The following is a 22,288-nucleotide window of genomic DNA, read 5'->3' on the forward strand; positions in this document are numbered from 1 at the left end:
GAACCATTGGGGTGCATTAGAAAAAGTCTGGAATCACACACGTAAGGATGTGGGGCAGCTCCAAGCATGAGTGAAGGATGAGGGGCCAGATCTAGAAGGTCGCTGCTAAAATTTGCCTCACTCCCTGGTGACAGTTCAGATGGGACGTACTTGGGACTGAAATCCAAATCTCAGTTCTTGTTTAAGTTGTAGTAGGACCTCCTAGACTGCTTCGGTGTGGACCCCTGACCTTGAACTTATGGAAAGAACAAGCTTCCCCAAATCTTTGATAGAAATAGCAAGAAAAGAGGAAACAATTGTTCCCTGCAGTATACATTCGAGTTGGTTCTGAACTAACATCAAGGAATAATTGGCCCACATGAATATATGAGAAGGCGAAGTGGTGCGGCATAGTGGCTTTCAAATTTTAGCACACATAACAAATCTTCAGGGCCCTTTTAAAATGTATTCTTAGTCAGTAGATCTGAGCCTCACTTGAGATTCTGCATTTCTTACGCTGTTTGATTATGTCGATGCTGGAGGTCTAAGGAATACACTTAGCGAGAGTATCACATAAGTCGTAGACTTGGGAAATAGAAAGACCAGGGCTCCGGCCTTGCTATGCTACTTACCAGAAATGTGACTCTGTGCAACTTTCAAACATTCTGAGTTGATGATTTTTTTAAATCATCAACTGACAATAATAATCTTTATTCCATGGATTTGGGCTTAAGACTAAATGAGATGTGTCATGGAGTAGGCTTCCTAATTCTAGCCCTCGTCTTTGCTCGAGAGTTAAAAATGCAAATTCGTTGGCACATTTCAAGGAAAGTCCCTGCTGGCTTAGCAGACGTGGCCGCTGAGTGAGCTGCTGAACCTACCTGCAGCTGCCAACATTTTCAATCGTCTCACATTTTCTCTTGCCTCGAGTTTCCTTTCTCTGATCTTCAACAGCCTGGGCTTTCACCCTCTGAATCTCTGCTATAGGCTGTTTCCTCAAGAACCTCAGTTGGGCCACATAATAAATTGGCTTCCGGTTCTTCTTACACACAGTATCATGACAGAAATCTGATCAGTCTTAATATTTCTGACCTAACATGGAACAAGACCAGGTCCTGTTCGTTTGGATGAATACTTTTTGGTCATTTTCATCTTTGATGGCTTGGACAGTGAATTTACTTAGTTATATCAGTAGCTGATTCAATCATTATTAAAATCAAAGTATTACCTTGGCACCTTTGCCATTTTGAGGAGGAATTGTTTGTCGGGGTGGGGTGGGTGGCCAGCATCCCTGGCCTCTACTTGCGAGATGCCAGTGGCATCTCCAGTTGAGGTGACCCAAAATGTCACTAGACCTTATTAAATTTTCCCTGTAGGACAAAATCAGTCCTAGTTGAGAACTACTAATATAAACATTTTGGAAGCTTAAGCTTCCCAAGATAATGACTTTTTAAGCCATGATTTAAAGATATTGGCTTGATCTTCCATATTGATATATTTAATATGAGATCTTATTTATTTAACTATGGATTGTCTACCAACTCCTATGGTACATTTCCCCCAACAAATTAAATGGCATTTAATATGAAAAAACACAGAAGGATGCCATTCTAAATTAATGAAGATGTGAATTCTAGAGTTAGATGAGGTACAAATATAGATAAATATATGAAAGATAGATGAGCAAATAGATAGAAAACCGCAATACACTGAGTATTTCTTATGCTGAATATAATTTAAAAGCAGATGATATCTCTTCATTGCATAGTCACTTATTTGTGTACACAAGAATACTGCTATTATTTTTGAAAACTTTTTGTTCTGTTCAATACTTTATTGTATATTGTAGCCCTACAATCTTCTTGGGGTATTTTTTTCCCCCATTGGGAACATTTTTCTTAGGTAATGAAGAATAGTACACCTTGTTCAAACTGTCATGAAATTCAAATGAAGAAGTCTAAATTAATGAGGTTTTACTATGCTTGAGCATATGTCAAGGACTGATATCAGATTATCTCCAGATTCTGAACCAATAGCAATTATGCTTGGATCTTCAGTAGTGTCGATCTGAATTAAAACGTGGCCCTCCTTATTAAGAATACCCCAACAGACTTCTTAATTAGTTTAGAGATACTATCAAGTAATGTAGTTCACTGCAGCTTCTAAAATGATAACATGAAAACACTGTTGTATATTTTACTTACTTTATTATAAATTCAAATATTCTTGAAGTTGAACATAATAATTGTTCAACATAGTTTCCCATCCAATGGGAAAAACTCATGTTACAGTTCCTTTGTTTAAATATACTGTTAATTCGTTTGTCCCATAATAGTTTCTTTCCTGTTAAATTTAATTACACTAATCAATTGCATAATCTGCGTGTTCTACCTCATTTTCTTCAATAGTCAAACTGACGTTACGGGCTTCTTTAAATTGATTTACTTTGCTTGAGTTACTCTTTGCATATACATGGTCCCTAGTTAAAGATGGCTTCAGAAAAAAATACACATTATAAAATGTGTAAAAATATACATGTATGTAACATGTAAAAAGTATGTAAGATGTCTGAAAGGATGGTCCTTAAATGATTAATAGTGGCCCTCTGAGTGGTGGGAATCAAGCTTTAAGTTTTCCTTTATGCTTTCCTTTTCCTTTATTCCTTTCCTTGATAGTTTGAATTATATATTTATAGTAGCTACTATATTTCACCAAAATTTTTTAATGTTCTTCAAAATATTATTTTGTGATTATTGAAACATTATAAGTAAATAACATTTCAAAAATGCCATGTAATTTCAATGCACATTTAATGTCTCAAAATATCCTTTCAAAAGTGAAATATGGTGCCCAGTATTTGAAAATACTGTGTATAATAACAAAACATTAATTTCTTCTCATGCTTTTATTTAAATTTGAAATATTGCCAGTTAAACAAACAAAAAAATCTAGGACTTAAAAGAAAAAAAATGTAATGTTCATTTCCAACATTTTTATTTTAATCTGGGATCCTGGTTTTCATTTTAGTATTCTTTTGCAAGTTTATTATTTCTTTTAATTTATATTAACTTATTATGTGTACATATATAAATACACACTTTGTGAACAGTAATGATGTAATGGATTCTTTCAGGAAATTTTGCAAATATATAGATAAAAGTAATTGTGTATATTATATACTATATACTATACCATTATATACTATATAATGTACATTATACAATGTATATTTTATTATATATATTTATATTATATACAAAATATGTTTTATATAATTGTATATTATATATTTAATATATATAATGCTCATTTATCTTTCTATAAATACATAAATATGTGTGTGTATATATATATGTAGTGTGACACACAAATATACACACATGAGAATTCATTAAGGAAATGAGTCCTCAGAAGACAACAAATGACACTGACTTGTCATTATTTTTATATGTTTAAATAGATATAAAACTAAGTACAAACTTTTTATGTTTATAATGCCAATTGATAAGTTGCAACAATTACAACTAAAAACTCTAAGCAAATTCATGAATTGAATGTGTGCAAAACCATAAAGACAATCAAATTCAGTGAAGTATTATTTTTAATGTGGTGGGTGTTTTTATTTTCCTAAAACTAAAGAGTTGAGATTCCTAGCAGAAACATGTAATCTCAGATACAGTTCTTGATCTCCATATTTCAACTTTGCTATTATCATTACAGATTTTTATATCATGTAACAATATATGTACCATATATAAAATAATAGCTTGAAAACTGCTACTCTGAGATGATTGAGACTCAAACTTTATCCAAATTCTACATGTAAGACTTCTCTGAATAGCAATTATAATGAATCATTTGACTTATCTGTAAAGCTTTCTTGTTCACTTGAATATGATGTTGGAGTTACTGCATTATTGGTAACTGCATTAAATGGGCATCCAATTCAATTGTTGAAATTGGAAATAGAAAAAATTCTCCATTGTCTTTTTAGAATTTCATGTCCTGCTAGACATGGCGTGTGTATAAATACATGATACACTCACTATGTCTCTCTCCAAGGTAAATGTGGCATTCATCCTTAACACACTTTTATTTAAATAATGAACTCAGATGCAACTTAGTCTTCATTTCAGTTTAACACATCCAAAAAAAAAAGCAAACTACATCACTGAAATTGAGTGGCAGAACTTAATTTCCATACAGTCTAGAATATCTTCGTGTTGTTTCTGTTTACCCACTATTAAAGAAATAAGAAAGTTATTGTAGATTTTAAATCCCAGAAAATGAGTCTGTAGAATATATCCCATGTTGAGAAATCCTAGTTTAGTGGGAGATAGGAGGTTCAAACTCAACTGTCTGTTCATTAATCCAAAATTTGTATTGATTGCCTCTGATGTCCTTAGAAGGTGGCAGGTGCTGGCTGCGTAGGAGGGCCTTGTTCCAGTTGCTTCTGGAACTCAAAATTCAATGGGAGTTAATGTAACGGGGGAGAAATTAGACTCACTCACTACATGATTTTGAGCAAGCTATTACTTAAACTCTGAACCTCAACTTGCTTGGCTATATAATGATGGTAGTGCCTATTGTAACCATTAAATGATAGTCCTTCAAAGGTTTGAAGTTCTGAACAAAAGGAAAACATTGTCACACTTAGACCAAATTAAATCAAATTCAAGATAGCTACTGGCAAAGCCATTTCTAAACTAGTTCAACTTCCTCCTAGTACAACCACTGTAGTCAGAAATATTAATAATTTTACAGTTTTAATTCCCATTGAAACCAGTCTGTTTGAACTTCAAACCCCAAATAATGGTTCTGATGACATTATATGTCCATTATTAAAATCAGTCATGACTGGAGGGTGTCATGACAGCTGCCTAGCAGCTGTCTGAAGCCCTGCAAATAGATGGGTATAGTAACAGAAAAGTAACTTCTTTAGCTGAAATTCCAGGGGAATGTTCAAGAAGTAACACATGGTTTCCCAGTTTCCCAGTCTGGAATGCCGCTGGGAAGGTTAGAGTTACCAGCCATCCTGCACTGGTGGAATACAGCATAGGTGCTGTAATGATCATCTTGACTTCCCATCTGAAAGACGTCGTCTCCCACAGACAAGGGTCTGATGCTTGCAGTACAACACGTGAGAAATTAGTTGGGTAGTAAATCATTGCAACACTTTCTCCAAGAGAAGTCTTTCTTCAGTCCTTTCGGTGTAGACAAGAAAGAGTCGGAGGAGCTTGGACTACTAATGCCCTGAACTTACTTTTTCTCCAGAGCCACTTCCCCCACCATTCGTGGATATGTGTTTAGGGAGTTCTAACTAATTTTAATATTGGCTTAAGGAAAGCATAATTAGAAAAGTAAATCTACTGAGAGGACAATCAAATTATAACTTCTGCGTGTGTGTGTGTACTCGCACACATGGGTGTTTTAGCCAGATACTCCCAGATATATCCAGTGCTCACACAGTAGGTTCACGATAAATATTTGATGAATGTGTGAAATGATCTCTTCTGATATTTAAAATAATCAAAAGATGAATTTTATGGCTAGATATGTCTAAAATTGCCTGAAATCACTTTTGGATCAAGGCAATATATACATCAGTAATTTCAAATTACATATGTTTCAAAATGTTGAATATAAATATACAGTATTTTTATGACTTTAAAAATTAAGAGATGCTTTCAGTAGAAACATTTTAAGGTATTAAAAATTTGTAACTGGATTAATAATTATCAATAATCTGTTCCTCAAGTGGTACCACTATAGGGTTAATATTTTGATGTCTTTCCCCAATTTTTAGGCATATGATTTAAATCACTGAGGTTTGTGGTTAGCATTAGAATATTGTCATCAATTACACTAGCTTTTAGTTGTTATTGTTTCCTAACACTACCAAATTGGAATCTGTACTTACTAAGAAATAAAGGAAATATTTTCCAGGATAAGTCCAGATACTGCACCAAGCAAATATATTAAATTAAATGAAATGTTTAATATAAAAGCAAATTAGCATGTTGTGTCTTGAAGAAAAGTCTACTAAGCCAATTTAGTCTTGGGTCAACACAATTCATCAAGAAAGGGCATACAGGACTAAAAATACTATAAAATGGTTTTTTCCTCTTAATATAAAATATTTGCTCATGTATGTCTCTTTTTATTCAATATCATTCTTCTGGCTTTGAAGTGTAAAGCAGAGATGCCTGGAAACCTTATTTAAAAATTTGGGAGAAGAAGTGGGGAAAAGTGTAATGATATTAATGTGTTTCATTAATTGTAGAGAGTGTAACCTCATTTACTCAACTTCCCTGGAGGTGTCGTTGCTGCTTTTAATGGAGAGCAACTGGCAAATTGGGAACCGAGAGTCTTAATGCTTAAAACAGAGCCTCTTGTTCAGAGACAGAAAGTCATGTTCTAAAGAAAGCATCGTCTCTGCCTTGCCCATTTTAAGCTGAACAAAATGTAGTGCAACTAAAGAAAGCAAGAGAACATGAGACAGCTGTGAAATCCTGGGAAAAAATGGCTGAGTAAAAGTGAAATTTTTGATAACTGCACTACCATTATCTTTCCCAGTGGTGATTGCCAAAACTGTATTTGTTTATAGTTACTTGCAGATAAAGAAGTAACTTTGAGCTGAGGGAGAAATACTATATTTCTCTGAGAAATAAAAGTGTTTGAGATTCTCTTGCAAAGTCTGGAAATCATGCCAGACAGGCCTGTCTGCAGGGTATTTCCTGCCTCATTCTGCAGTCCTGAAGGATCACGATCTGCTCCATAAGAACATCAATATTAAATTGTGCAATTAATTTGGGAAAAGTTCAGAGGTGGGGATGGTATACACAGAGGCAATTTGCCTAAGTGGATTTGAACCTGCAAACTAGAGTGTCTTCCTTAGGCTGAACATCTTCATTTCCACCCATGCAAACAGTAAGAAGGAATCACCCTTCCTCAGGCTTCCACAAAACTTACCAAAATATTGATGACCCCTGGTTTGTGAGCTTGTAATTCATTCCCTTGTGAGCCATAAAGTTTCCACCATGTTCTGCCACATTATTTTATAAGGTTTACATAAAGAAAAAGTCAAACTCTTTCATATGGTGTGCAAGATCCCCTGAGATTCAGCCTTGGCTCCAAAACCCTTCTTCCTTCCCCTTTCTCAACATCTTTCTCATAAGCCAGGCATTCTAAGGCAGTAGTTGACTTCTGTGCTCTAACTGAACCATGCTCTCTGAATGTGCAGATGGAGTTTAGAGCTTTGCAACTCCTGCACTTAATACAGATCTTTGCACTGGGAAAAAAAAACAGTGCATGCTTATTTGTCCACTGGATTTCCAGGTGATGGCAGGCAAGAGTGAAATGATCATTGTCAAATGTATACACAGCCCCTGTGGAATAAAATGGTCTTCTTTCCCCTCTCCTTTTGGAAATGTTGCATAGTACCTGATAGGTTTTCACAAAACATATGTGTAATAAGAATTTTCCTTTCCCTTTGATTTTCAAAAGACACAATTCTAAAAATATGGAAAAATAGCAGGGGTGTGTGATCAAGCTTCCAATGAAAGAGATTCAAGCACCTTTTGTAAGCTCCTTTTAAAAGACATGTATGCTGTTTGATAACAGTGAGTAAGAAATAGTACCTTCCTTTAAGGAGCTTACAAGAAATAGGAAAAGATAAACATGCCCACTACAGATAGATTTTTATTAGAGAGATTTTGGTAACTATTGTGGGACCCTGAGGAAGAGTTATTAATTCTTACTTGTTGCACAAAAATATGGCAGAAAATTAAGGCCTAGAAGAATTAGGTAGATTTGGTGGGTGTGAACAAAAAACAGCATGTATTAGGAGAAAGAGACAGTCTAAGCAATGATCTGGAAGCATCAGAGTGTCTCTGTAGCTAAGCACCCCAGAAGTTAGGGAGGGTAAAGAATTATCAGGAAAAAATACTGAAGAAGTAGAAAACATCTGAGCCTTCACTCTTCCAAGAGCGTTTTAGGAATAATGCTGCAACATGCGGCAGGCACTGCTAGTAATGAGTTGAAGTTAGTGGAACCCACTGCTTGGTGGTGTTGGGTCCAGAAATAGCAGGCCTAGAGCTTCATCCCAGGAAGAACCCAGGTTCACAGGGGTTCACAGGACTGATTGGCAGTCAGGCTGTACCAGCCACTTACCCTCACTTTGGAAAGCAGAGCCGCAGAACAGGTCCCCTGTTAAAATACACAATTCGCCAGGAGTCTGAGGACAGTTGATTCATCTAGGAAATTATTAGATAACACAGGAAGAGGAAAATAAAACATACAAGAAATGTGAAGCAGGGAGCTATCACATCCAATATAAATAATCGTTTGGTTTCATCAGCACAGAGCTACTGAAACTTTGCTGGGTACAGGTACTGAGCTAGGAAGTAGAAAGTCAAAGTCCAATAAAGCACTTGTCTGTAAGGATCTCCTTGTCCATTGGGGAAATGTGTGCATATAAATGAGTTGCAATTTAATGAGTCAGGGATTTTCCAAGGTTTTGGTTTCAGGACCCTTTTGCACTCTTTAATTAAAATTACTGAGGACCCTCAGAGAGGTTTATTTGTATGGATGGTGTCTGTCAGTATTTCCCATATTAGGAATTAGAAAGGAAAAATGTTTAAAATATTTATTTATTTTTAAAATTGATTTTAAAATTACAATGGCAACTCCCTCACATGTTAGCATTCGAGAGATGTTGCCATCCCATATCTGGTAGCATCCGGAAAGCACTGTACAGCTGTGAGGAAATGATGGGGGGAAAGGTCAATCCTATTTTAGTATTTTTATGAAAATAGTGTTGACCTCGCCAATTCCTAAGAGTGTCATCTGACAGCTTCTTGGATCACAGTTTGAGAACCACCGTAAGAGAACAAGAACTCTAATAGGGGAGGAAGGAAAAGGGGAAACTGCTGCTGGAACCCAAGATGTGGAAGCATTTATGCAGTTTGGGTAACATAAGAATTAATAATAAATGTTCCCTGGGTCCAGCCTCATATCATCTCATTTAATATTCAAAACAACCACATCAGGTAAGATTTAATGTCTGCATTTTTACAGATGAGAAAAATTAACCTCTGAAGATCTGAATAAGTTGCTCAGAGATCAATAGCAAATCGGTGGCAGGCCTGGAATGCAAACCAGGTCCATCTTAACCCAAATCCATAACCATGATTCTATCTTGCAGGTTAGTTTAAAATTAAATAAGAATACTCAATTCTTAATCAGTCCTCACTCTTCATAACTCTTTGGGGTGAGCCTCTTGCATCCACTATAGTCAGCAGATTTACTTCTTACAATCTTAGAAGGTAAGTACTATTATTATTCCCGTTTTAGGTATGTGTAGTCCTGCTGTAAATGTTAACTAATTGGTCCAAAGTCGTAAAACTGGAGAGCAGTGGGGCTAACATAAGCACACACATCTTTCTGCTGTCACAACTGGGATCTTCACCTCATCCCTGACTCCTAGAAGAATGGCTCTCCTAACAAAGGAACAATCCAATAATATCTGAGACACATGAAGTGCAAAGCCCTTTCCTTGTAATAGCCTATCTAATTTTCAAAGGAAACTTTTCTATGTTTACTCCTATTTCTGTAGAGGAGTCATTGCTGAAGATTTTTAAACACTCAAGAATCCAAGTAGTAAGAGATCTAAAGGGCACATAAAAACTGGAAAAAGGAAAACACCAAGAATTACAGAAAACATGGGTCTGGAAAAGACTATACAGAGGGCAGGTGTCAGATATGGGTTGGAAGTGGGATGCATAAGGCTGACCCCAGTACTGGAGCAAACAGCTCACAGTTTGAAAAGAATGGTCACCCCAATATTTTAAAAATCAGTATTCTTTGTCATTCAAAAGGTGAGTGGTCCAATTTCTGCCTGCCCCCCTTCTTGCCTTTGTGTGTGCACTCAATGTGACTGCAAAGTGGGTTTCTCCTCCTGTAGCTCTAAGCAAGGAGGATGTCTCAGGTTCTGCTCCCAGTAGTGAAATGTCACCACAGTCTGCAATTTGCAATGCAAATTGCCAGACTTTGGCATCCAAGATTGATGTCCCCGTAAGAATGTACTTAGCTGCTGGGCTGCAGCTGAGTGGAAGCGACACAGGTCTCTTCCCAGCCTGGAGTGGCTGTCAGAGGTAACAAAGCAGGGCTGGGGGAGGTAGGAGCCCAGCACCCTTTTGGCATCATCCATTAACAGCACGAGGTATTAATGCATCTAAATTTGGTTGGGGCCACCAAGTCTGGGCTGAGGGCAGATGGCATACACCCGAGCTGGGGCAGAGGGCAAGGGGACGTTCCACAAACTATTCTGGAGACTAGTGAGAAAGCACAGAGCTCCCTAAGGCACAGCACCTGTCTGGGTCAGACCCCCATTTACATTCTCAGCGTTTCTGGGCAGTGCAGAGTGGTGTCCAGTGGTCTTCAGGCAAGGATCAAAGTTCCCTGGGAAGTCAGTCCCAACTTCTGAGACCTGGCTGTGTGCCCTGGGGTAGGGGAGGGAGGGGGACATGACATCAGGTGCAAGAAATTCACTAGAAAGCCTGGAAATAATCTGGAAAAAAATATTTTTAAAATCCATCCAAAACCCGTCTTTTCCTTTGTGCAGTAGTTGTTGTAATTTGAAAAAAAAATTATGGACATGTTTTTATTTAATCCATTACCATCTGTGGAGAGTTTGATGTGCTGACAGTGATGAGACACACGGAGTCTCTTCTGCAGGGCCCTGGAGATGGCAATTATGCAATGAGGCCTTAGCTCATTTTTCTGGTGAATCTACCTTAGACAATGTTTCTAAAGCACCCTACGAGAAAAAGAACATACAGCAACGAGAAAGAAAGCATAGCTGTGTATCCCTTTTTGTAATTATAAATTGTAGGATCAATATGGGAAAGGGAAAATACTGGTAGAAAGAAATAACTTCTGTTGGGAGTCACCGAATATCTAAATATCTACAAAGAATGGCTGTGAACATTTTATGTATGGTTTTCTAGATACATACATGCACACACTACACATACTCCCTCAGCTTATAATAGAGCATGAAACATGTTGTAACTGCATAAAGCAGGAAATAGCAATTTTCCATCATCACTTTTGTCAGCTGCTGAGTATATTCAATTGTCCTTAAGTACCACCATCAGTTTTACTAGTCCCCCAGAGCTGTGCACTTAGATTTGTTTGGCAAATAAAAAAAGAAAAAAAAATTACAATAAATATTATTGTGTTTTCATTTTTAGGCACTTCTCTGGGTAAACATTTCTATTTCTAAATATAAAATTGTTCCGATGGGTTTTTACTCTGTTATTTTCTATTGATCTTTCTCATTTGTTCTCATAACCTTCAAGTGCCTTTTAAATAAAATGATTTGGAAGAACTTTTCTGTTTTGGTCAGCTTAAACTTGGCAACATTTCTAACAACATTCAAATTTGGGCCACCTTGGGAACAGGTAAAAACAAATGCATGATGTAATTAATGAGATCCTGGCATTGCTTTTCCACCTACCATTTGCAGATTCTGTATCTATTATTGCAGATAATGTACACTGTCCAAATATGTTATTCTGGAAATTCATTTATAAATTGGACACTTGGAACCGGGAAAGTGTTTTTCCATATAAATAATATAAAAATATACTTCTAAGTATCCCAAGAGAGTTAAACAAAGCTTACAGAACCCTTCCAATAATGATATTTAACATTTACTGAACACCTTGCATATGCCAAGCAATTTATCTACATCACCTGTAATCCAAATGGACCCTAAATCATTTACATTTATAATTTTTTATTATAGATAGTATGAAATTATTTGTTTCATTTCAACATCATAAGTACATTTACTTTATGAATTTCATCATGCGTTAAAGAATATAAAAATTTTGTAATCTGTGATGTCATCATTCTCCATTTGGTTATACTCCTAAAAGCTAAGAATAATAGGCAATAAAATTATATTGGAAATAGCCTTTATTTACCATGAATTAGTATTTGGGATAGGAGGTGACCTTGTGAAGACTTTGGAGAAGCCCTCTGAAATGCTTCCAAGGACTCTACTGAGAGCCAAGGATGACCCTGATCCTTCACTATGTCAATGTTCTTTTACAATTTATGAATTTTTTTCCTTGATTGACAATCAACATATGCTTGCTGCATCTTGTGGGTGATAATAGGCTTTCAGAGACACATGACTGAAGACAGAACCTCTTTCAATCATGAGAAAGAAAATCTTATCTAAAAGATTAAGCAAGGTTACTTAGGACATAGTAAACTCCCATTAATTGTTAGTCTTGTCATTTATTTGTGAGTTTATAAATGAGTGTATATTTAATGAGTAGGGAGTTTCTCCCATAGAAAATTCTGCTCTGTGCTCTTGCCTTCTTTAGTTTCGGTTCTCCTACTCCCTTCTGTTTCCTCCCTCTTCTTTGCCTTCTTTCTCTGTGTTCGTGTCTCTGAGTGTCTCCACCAGGTATTGGCCCCATCGTGCTCTCCTTTGACATGTCTCTTGGCTGAGCGGGGAAGCAGGGGAGAGAGAACAGGAGGACGCATACTGATGAGAGCCTAAGTCCATTCTCTGGACTCCTAAAGTACTTCCAAACTTTGTAGAAGCTTCTTCTCTGACTACAGAGATAGTATTTAGTTCTTTTTTTAAGATCATTTAAAACAATAATTATGGCATTATACATACAGACTTAAAACACTTTCTCGTACACCATGGAAACTATCCAATGAATGAAGAACATAAACTACATCAATACTGTATCATCAATGATATTTGGTTCCACATTCTTTTAAATGGTGCAATAAAAGATAGCACTTGCCGAGCATATTACATGCAGTCTTTCCTGGTTTTTACTATTATTTCCCATTCATTTCATCACCCATAGTTAATTCCCAAGAAATGTTTTTGATGATGATCTTACACCATCATGTCTGTATCCCTGCCAAATTCATATTTTGAAGTTTTAACCCCTAATGGGATGGTTTTAGGAGGTGGGAACTTTCAGGGGTAATTATGTTTAGATGATATGAGGGTGGAGCCCTCATCCTGGGATTAATGTCCTTACTAGTAGAAGAAGAGAGTAGAGTTCTCTCTCTCCCTGATATGTGGGACACTGTAAGAACGCAGACAACTGAAAACTAGAAAGAGAGCTTTCACCATTAACCGAGTAGGTCAGCATTGGATTTTGGGTTTTCCCAGACTCCAGAACTGTGAGGAATAAATGCTTGTTGTTTAAGCCACCCAGTCTGTGGTTTGTCACAACAGTCCAAAATGACTAAGACAATGATTGTCCTTTAACTTGTCTCTCCAAAATGATTTAGTTTTCAAAGCAGCCACAATGCACACTCATATTTCACCCATTTATATATTGATTAATTAAAGTATATACTTGCAATAATGATAAACATGGCATAAACAGGTTTCGAACAAACACAACTGATCTTTGGTCAGCATAATATTCAAGAAAGATATTGTTCAAAGTTCGTTAGTAAGCAGAAGTGTGTTGCCCATTGAGTAGTCTTTGCCTGAAAACATGGGTGGTTATCTGTGCTGCAGTAAAAGAATGGAGAGTGCCTGATATCTTGTAATTCCTTTGCAATCTGGTTCCACATTTGATGTTGGATGTATCAGAGAAGGGTGGCCTCTGTTCTCAAAAAAGGAGAAATCAAGAAAATATATTACTAAGTCCTTTGGTAGGTGATAGCATACCTTCCACCCCCTCCCCATTTTCAGTAGAACCAGGTGTGTACCCGATGGGAGATGAAAAATGCCCAGAAGGGATCCATGAGACAAGGGCATAGAAGGACCAGAAATGAAGGTAGAGGCTTCAACCTCCAGCCTCTGCTCAGGTAGAAGATAAACCTTTAGGAAAGAGAGAAGAAGAACCACTGCTGGATGCCAGCACTGACAACTAGCACTCACAGCAAATGGGTTGGATGGGACAGTCCTTCCATGCTGGAAGTCAGAGGATTCCTGTAATGAAACCTTTATCTCAAAGTGAGAGTTGAGCCCAGCGGGGTCTGGAAAATACCCAATGACCAGAGGGGAGGGAATAAGAGCAGTGAAGAAAACAACTGGGACCACATAATGAGAAATTGTGATGAGTTAACTTGGATGTCCAGATTTTGCAGCCCATTTAGAACTTTATTTTCCTGAAATATTCAATAATAGTGTAGTAGGGGCAAATATGGACAAATTGCTTATTACTTGTTGGTTAGGATTCTTTAAATTAAGACACTATTTGATAATTCTAATAATTCCATGGAGGTGATGCAACCTCTGTTATGAACTAATGATTCTGAGGCTTAGAGAGTTTTAAAGTCAACTCAAATAGACTGAAATTATAGTCAAGGTCACTGACTCCAGAACCCTTGCTAGAAATCACAGCTGTTCTCGGTATTGCCTGTTTTATTAACATGTCCCTTGAAGGTTCTGGCTTTTGTTCTTAAGTCCTAATTTGGATGGTAAGGAGAATAGAGGCATTTGGGGGAAAGAAAAAGTGAGATAAGTGGACATGGTTGTCACTTGGTATGTGGCTAAAGCTGCTGCTCCCCTTCTGTCTGGCAGAGAGTGGATTCTAAATTCCTCTCCACTCTCTCTGTGGTCTCCATTAAAGATTCCGACAGTTATTAGATAAAGTTAAAGACTCATGAAGTGATCTTCACACTAATTGGACTGTAATGTATAGTCTCGGTCAAGCACATCTTTCCCAGCACTCCTGTTCACAGACAGCAATCAAGCCATTTACAGAAGATGCATTGGCTGCTGAGACCCTAGAGCAACCTTAAGCTGCACTGGCCCTTTTAGCAGAAAACACAATTAATTTTGATACTGAAGGGCAATTAAGACTAGGGTTACAATAAAAATCTTTGAAACATAGAATGTCGAAGATTAGATAGGAACTGTTCTTCCCTTCATATTTTGGAAGCCCATGAGCATACCAACCTCTGGTCACTCCAAGTCAAGTTGCCAAATTCTTGTTTCATTGCAGTAAATGGGAACTAAAATAAATAGCTGTTAGCTGTGCTGCTATTCTGAAAGGAGATCACTTACAGCAACTCTTTCACCAGCAGTAGCTCTGGACACCTGTTACATTCATACGTTTGTAGAAATAACTACACAGATTTTTTTAAATGCATGCACACATCCATGGATAACATGCCATGTGTTACAAGTTGCTCTAACTAATTTTGGCTCAGAGAAAATCTTCCTAGAAAAAATGCTGTTGTTTAAATAAAAGGATGCTACAAAAGCAGGGGGAAGATGCTGCTATTACACATCATTTAGAGAAGCAGAGATTCAATAATCGCATGGTTAACTGGAAGAAAAAAAGTAGAGTAGTGGAGAAAGGCTGTGTGTGGCTTTGAGGGGACAGGTATTAAAGCCACTTTGGGTTACTTATTTACAAGTTTCTAAATGTCAGTTAGTCAGTTAGCTTCTCTGACTTCCATTTAAAAAATGGAAACATATTTTAAAAATATATTTATTAGTTCATAGAAGACTTTATTAAATGTATATCTGGACACTGACTTTTTTGTTGAATATATGCATGGAAAACACCTTTTCCCAGACTGGTTGTCTAATTACATCACAATATGATTAGATTGGAGGAAATGCTGGTGGAAATTTACCTTGGTAGTGTCCATTTGAGCTGGGTATCTCATATGCTAGAATCCAGCAATTTCATGAAATACATGTGAGGGTGTTCCCTGAAGCATTGTTGGTGAGAACAGCAAATGCTTGCCAAGGCCTTACTATTTCCCAAGAATCCTTTCACACTTTTCATTTGTCTTACATAATTTAATCCTCAAAATGACTCTAGGTGTTATATATTGTTGTTATACCTCCATAAGTCAACCACAGTATAGCAGTTAAATAATTTCCCCCAAATCACAAAGAACACAGGAGTAACCTAAGATGATTAGTGCTCAAAAACTCTGGCTTCAGAGTTTACACTCATAACCACTACACCGAACTCTCACCAGTACAGTTTGAATAAATAAACTGTAGTTGATCATTCAATGAATTACCATTTTGTTAAACTGTAGATTTACATGCATTGGCATAGATAAATGTCAAAATGATACTGCCAAGTGAAGGAAAGCTAGTTTCAGTAGGCTAGGTATATTAAATGCATCTTCTACTTATGATATTTTCAACTTACAATGGGTATATGAGGACATAACCCCATCTTAAGCTAAGGAAAATCTGTACTTGTAAAAATAAAATATATTTAACTCTAATATAAAAGCCTAATATATTTTTATAAGCATTCTTTGGGCCTATAAATCCACAGTGAGAATTGATCGCTGTGAATGGGAATCAATAAACATATTTATTAAAGATATGTTTTGGGCCGGCCTAGTGTTGAAAGTAAGGGATATATTGATGAACAAGACAGACGTCTTCCACTATGAAGCATGTATTTTAATGAGATAGAGTTGACATTTTCAATCTGATAGGTATTAGCCATATGTGTTTGGTCAGTGCTTGAAATGTGACTAATATGAAATTGAGATATACTGAAAGTATAAAATATACAAGATATTTCCTAAGACTCAGCATGAATGTTAAATATCTCATTAATGAGATGTTACTCTTCATTACATGTTTTTTTAATAGGATTAATGATGACATGTTAAGAAAATATATTATTAAAATAAGTTCACCTGCATTTCTCCCTCTCTCTTTTTTTTGGGGACTTTTTAATATGGCTACCAGAAAATTTAAAAGTATAAATGTGGCTCATCTTACATTTCTATTGGAATGATGCTTGCCTAAATTGTAGAAATATGCTGTCAGTGTGATAGCCACGAGGTACATATTGCCATTTAAATTATAATTACTTGAAATTAATATACTGTAATGATATATTCAGTTCCTCAGTCACATAAGCCGCATTTCAAGTACTCAAGAGTCACATGTGGCTAGTGGCTACAATATTGGTCAGCACGGATACAAACTTTTTTTTTCACTGCAGAAAGTTCTGTTGGGCAGGGCTGTTCTAGAGGAATGTAGAAGGCTTCCTCAATATTTTACTGATTATGATAAACATTCTGTTAAGAAAGTAAAGGACTAAAAACAAAATGAGAGGCTGATTATCAGGCAAAGACATCTATGTTTTGAGGAGTGAATTCTTATGCATGTCTTTGCAAAGTCACATTGTACTTGCAGGAAAAGTACCATAAATGGCCAATAGATGAATACTTAGGAAGAAAGAAAAGAAACCCCAGGACAAGAAAACAGAGACAAAATAGTGCTGCACATTTAGCCCTAAAGTACTCTAAGGAAAAGGATGACATTTTAACCATTTTATAAATATACATTTTGGAGTATTTTGACTGGAGCTGCTATATAACTGCATTGTGTATTAAATGGATGAAACATATTTCCCTGGATAAGGAAAGAATTACTCTAATGGCAAAAAGCTGTATTTTCTTTATGACTACTGCTAGTTTCAGTGGCAGATGTAATATCAGGCTCATGGCCTCACAAGCAATACAGTAGGATTAGAGCACCCAAAGGGTGTGAAAAAAAAAGGGAGACACATTCTACAGACATGAAACCCAGAGCACAAAGGAGAAATACATCTGGGCACCAGAGTTTGTTTTCTAGGGACAAGATTATGGGTTTTGGAACTTCAGAGAATCCAGTTTGAATCTTATCTCAACCACTTACTGGCTGAAATAAAGATATCAGATAACAGCACTTATCATGCCCTTATATGACAGATGTATTATCTGTTTGAAGCCTTCTAAGAACACTGGAAGACAAGGTCTACATTATCCCCATTTTACAGAAGAAGAAAATGAGGCTTTTCAAGATTAAAGGTTGCAATCTACAAATGGTATAGGTGGGCTGTGACCAGATAGGCAAGATTCCACTCCTCGATTAGACATTTTACTGTCTCCCTAGTAACCTTGTTGAGGTCACTTAACCCCTCCTTGGACTCATTGTTTTATCTGTAAAATAAGATCAGTCATATCTACCTTTAAGAATTGTTAGAATTATTTAGTCAGAAGTCAGTGAAGCAGCTAATTGGTGTCAGCATGTGTTAGCTCACTCCTACATTCATTAGAATAAAACAAAGTTTCTATAATTTTTCAAAACATGGAGCATCTTAAGAAACAAAATGATATATTTCTTTTGCTCATGACAGACCTAAACGAGCATTTTGGCTGGCAGGCAGGGTGCTCCACATGGTCATTCAGGGAGCACCTTGCCTTACACCTGTGTGGCTTCACCCTGCCCAGGTTCCAGCACGTGGGAAAGGAGAAGGAAGTGGGGAGAAGCCACATCCTCAATCTTAAGCTTTCCCCTGGAGGCACACACATCAATTGTAGTCACATTCAATTGCAGGGAATTTAGACTTTGAATTTTACTACTTGAGAACTTGAGAGGGTGGCTGGGAAATATAGTTGGTCGTATATCTTCCTCTAAGTCAATTATTGTAGGAGAACAGATCTTGGTGACTAAGAGGACCTGTCGTGGACTGGATGTTTGTATCTTCTCAAAATTCATACTCTGAAACCATAGCTCTAATATGATGGTATTGGGAGGTGAGGACGTGAGGAGGTAATTAGGTCATGAAAATGGAGTCTTCATGTTGGAACTAGTGTCCTTAAAGAAGAGGAGAAGAGCTAATCCTTTTTTTCTTTGCTCTCTGCCGTATGAGGATGAAATGTGAAGATGGCCATCTGCAAACTGGGAGTGAGCCTTCGCTAGCACATTAATATCAGACTTCCAGGCTCCAGGGCTGTGAGAAATAAATGTTTATTGTTTAGTTCACCCAGTCTATGGTAATTTGTTACAGTAGCCCTAATGGTCTAAGATAGGACCTCAATTTAAACTGTCAACATGCCAACTTTTCTCAGTGTTCCCTGTACTTTCCTTCCATGTTTCAATTCCCACTCATCTCAGTTCCCTCCTCTGCTCAGGTTTCTGGTCCTACCCCTTTTGGGAGAAGGTCAAAAGAGGTCTCTTTGCACCTATTCCCTTTACCCCATTCTGGATGCATAACCCATTATGCACCTGACTCACCGTCTTGTACCCTGCCCCCACTCTTCGTTGACAATGAACTGTTCTGGATCCAGAAGGGCTTTCTAAGGTTATTTCCATGTCTCTGAGAATAACCAGGTCTGGCGTCTGCCAATTCTGCTTCTAACTTTTTGTGATCTTGGCCAGGCGACTTAGTCTTGGAGCTGAGTTTTTTGCATCTGTAGAAGTGGAATAATAACATTTGCTCTTCTTTTCCTGAGGGTCTCTTATGTGGAAAAATGAGATGGAGAATGAAATATCCAACACACTGTTACAATGTTTGTTGATATTACTGTAAAGTATCAGATAAAATAAGTTATTTGTTCTTTTTCGCTGGTTGTTAAGGTAGATTGTACTTTTTCCAATTATAAAATATTCTATATAGATAATATGTTGTAAATAATGAAATAAAATATCTCTGTGTTTAGCTTACTTTTTTTAGTGGGGATAAAAATATGCCAGTGTATTTCTGGGTCAAATAATATGAATGCATGTAAGTTCTCAACATATTGATAATTTGCTTTCTAAAGTACCGACAAGTTTATGACAATTTAAACCAATGAAAGAAGGCTCTGATTTAACTGCATTCTTACTTGAATGGAAATGACTATTAACTTTTGATGTATTTACTTTCATGTAATATGTGTAAAAAGATCCAGTGTTATCCCACTGTTTTGTGTCTGAGGATATTTCAGCATATTTCTTTATTATTTGTTTTTCCTTTCTGAATTTCTTCCTACCTTTATTTACATGCTTTTATATACCTACAGTTTTGTTTGTTTGTTGAAATCTTAAAATAAGAAGTCCCTTGGATACTTAGAGTCTTGTCACCTGGTCTGATTTTCCTCTAGCAAAGGAAAGAGAAGGCAAAGGAAAAACCGGAGCCCCAGTACTCCTGTCCCCAACAGACTTGGGTTTTCTTGTTGATTGTTCCAGGCTCTATGTCCCTCCCTGTTTCCTCTCCATAGAATTGTGCAAGGCTCCTGCAAGTTGTATGGAAACCACTTAGTGATGTTAGATTAGCACAGTGGGTAGTTTTTATGAATATTTCTCTTAAAATGCAGTGTCCCAGGGAAATCCCTGGGAGGCATGTGTAGCACAAAGCTTGCTAGCAGCTGCCAACATGTGCTGGAGGCTTCCAAGATAAAATCTTTTGCTCCAAGGGATTGATTCAATTTCTTTTCTGTCAGCCAGCCTAACTGCAACCTGTAGTGTGCTGCAAGATTTCATACCTAAAAGAGACATAGCTAGAATAAAAGGCAGGATCCTACAGAACATGTGAGCCAGGACAACACCGTGTAAAAGCAACAGGTTGCTTGATCCCAAAATCTGGTGTGTGGGCTCTTGATACAGACAAAAAGAAGTGGGGTGCAAGGCTAATATCTGCATTGTTAAAGTGAAAATATTTTTGGTCCTAGATAATCAGAGTTAAAATAGAATTCAGGCAATTGGCTTTGCCCTATAAAACAGAAAATTATGATTTGCCTCAGTTCCCACATTGTTTTCAGTGTTCACATGGACTGACTGCGGGGTGGTGATATGATGGGCTGAGCCGTGGGCTGGTACTTGAGGGCCTGAGGTCATTGCCAACATTGCTACTGACCAGCTGTGTAGACTGGACCTACTACTTCACTTATTTGAACCTCCTTTTTCCATGAGAAAAACTAGGGTATCATACCAGGCAGTCTCTGATGTCCTGTCCAGCCTTAAAAATCTGTTATTCTTTTCGAGACATTTTGGCCACTATCTTTCTTTTTCTAATATTGTATTACTTTTTTACAAAATAAGGATTGTGAAGAACCATGAGATGGTCCTTTGCAGGTATGCCAAAAGGGTGCATGGATATAATAGTTGGAATTGTGTTTGAAACTAGTAGGCATAGCAAAAGACCCTACCATAGAGGCTGTAATGTTGAAAACTGCTACTATAGCACTTCCAAAAATTCACATGAGATACACAGATAAAAGAGGCCTATATAGGGGTTTTTAAATTTTATTTTTGCTTTCTAACTCACAAAAGGTCCACAGATTCTAGGAGAAAACTAAAAATCAGAGCGTCCCATAAGGAATCTACACATCCCAAGAGCATTGAATTGAAACATTTTAAAGAGACAAACAGAAGTTCCACCTTCACCTCTGTAAGTTATCAAAATATCGAAATGATCTGCTTTTGACCTGTGTGGTAGAGATTCAGTGTATCCAAATCTGTCCTGATCTTATGTCATCCTGATCTTAAACTCTAATGGGCAGCTATAAAAGCTTTTGCTTAAGTAAAAAGGAAAATTATAAAAACAAGTTCTTAGGCAAAAATCTCTTTCAAATTCAGTTCATTGCCTACTGTGAGGATGGGCAGGAAGAACCCAGTGAAAAGTTATCTAAGTACAGCATGGCATGATCTACCATTGCTATTGACAACTGTTCCTCAGCGGGGCGTACAGAACGGGAGATCCTGGCTGGAGGGATGTTTCAGCATAATCTTAAAAGGCAACTGAGTTAACCTTTGAAGAAGGTGGCAAAGAACTTTCCAGGAAAGCAGGATTATGTATAAGGACAAGAGGTGTTAAAGACTTCGATGCATTTGGAAAGCTTGTAGCATGAAGTTTGAGGAAAAGGATGGTGAGAGATGAATTCAAAGAGAGTGATAAGGCTCATGCATCTATCTCTGAGGATTATTAGATCCACACCTTGGCCCTTTGCAGTCAAGGTCTTTCATTGACCAGAGTCTATCTTCCTCTCTGGATTCACATATTTGACTCTTCAAACCCCATCTGAGAGCCCCTATAACAGGAAGACATGGACTCATGCAGCAGAGAACATTCTGTGGGCCTAGAGAAACCAGTTAACTGCCCTCAATTTGTCACTATAGGAAATTATAGTACAAAACAACACTATGCTCTGAAATTCCTTCATTTAACTCCTTGTATTGCCTTCTCTGACTTTTTCCTCATACCTAGTGCTGGACTTCTCAGATTGAACCTCCTTAAGATGTATGGCAATTTTTCCACTGTTCATACAGTTCCCTAACCTCTTGGGGATTGCAAAATGTGTCCATGGTACCCATTCAGTCATGGATCCTGGGGGTTTAGAGTTGGGATTCAAGTAAAATGCCATCTGATTAGTCTCCCTTCTTACACAGACAAAAAGTTCTTCTTATTATATTCATGAAAAGTAACACAGCAAATTAGCCTCTCCGAATTGTTCCAGTTTTGGAAAACTCTTTTTCTCTACTAGAGAGCTGCTGGTTTGGCAGCTCCAC

This window comes from Manis javanica, chromosome 18 (genome assembly GCF_040802235.1).
Source record: "Manis javanica isolate MJ-LG chromosome 18, MJ_LKY, whole genome shotgun sequence".
Classification (NCBI taxonomy): domain Eukaryota; kingdom Metazoa; phylum Chordata; class Mammalia; order Pholidota; family Manidae; genus Manis; species Manis javanica.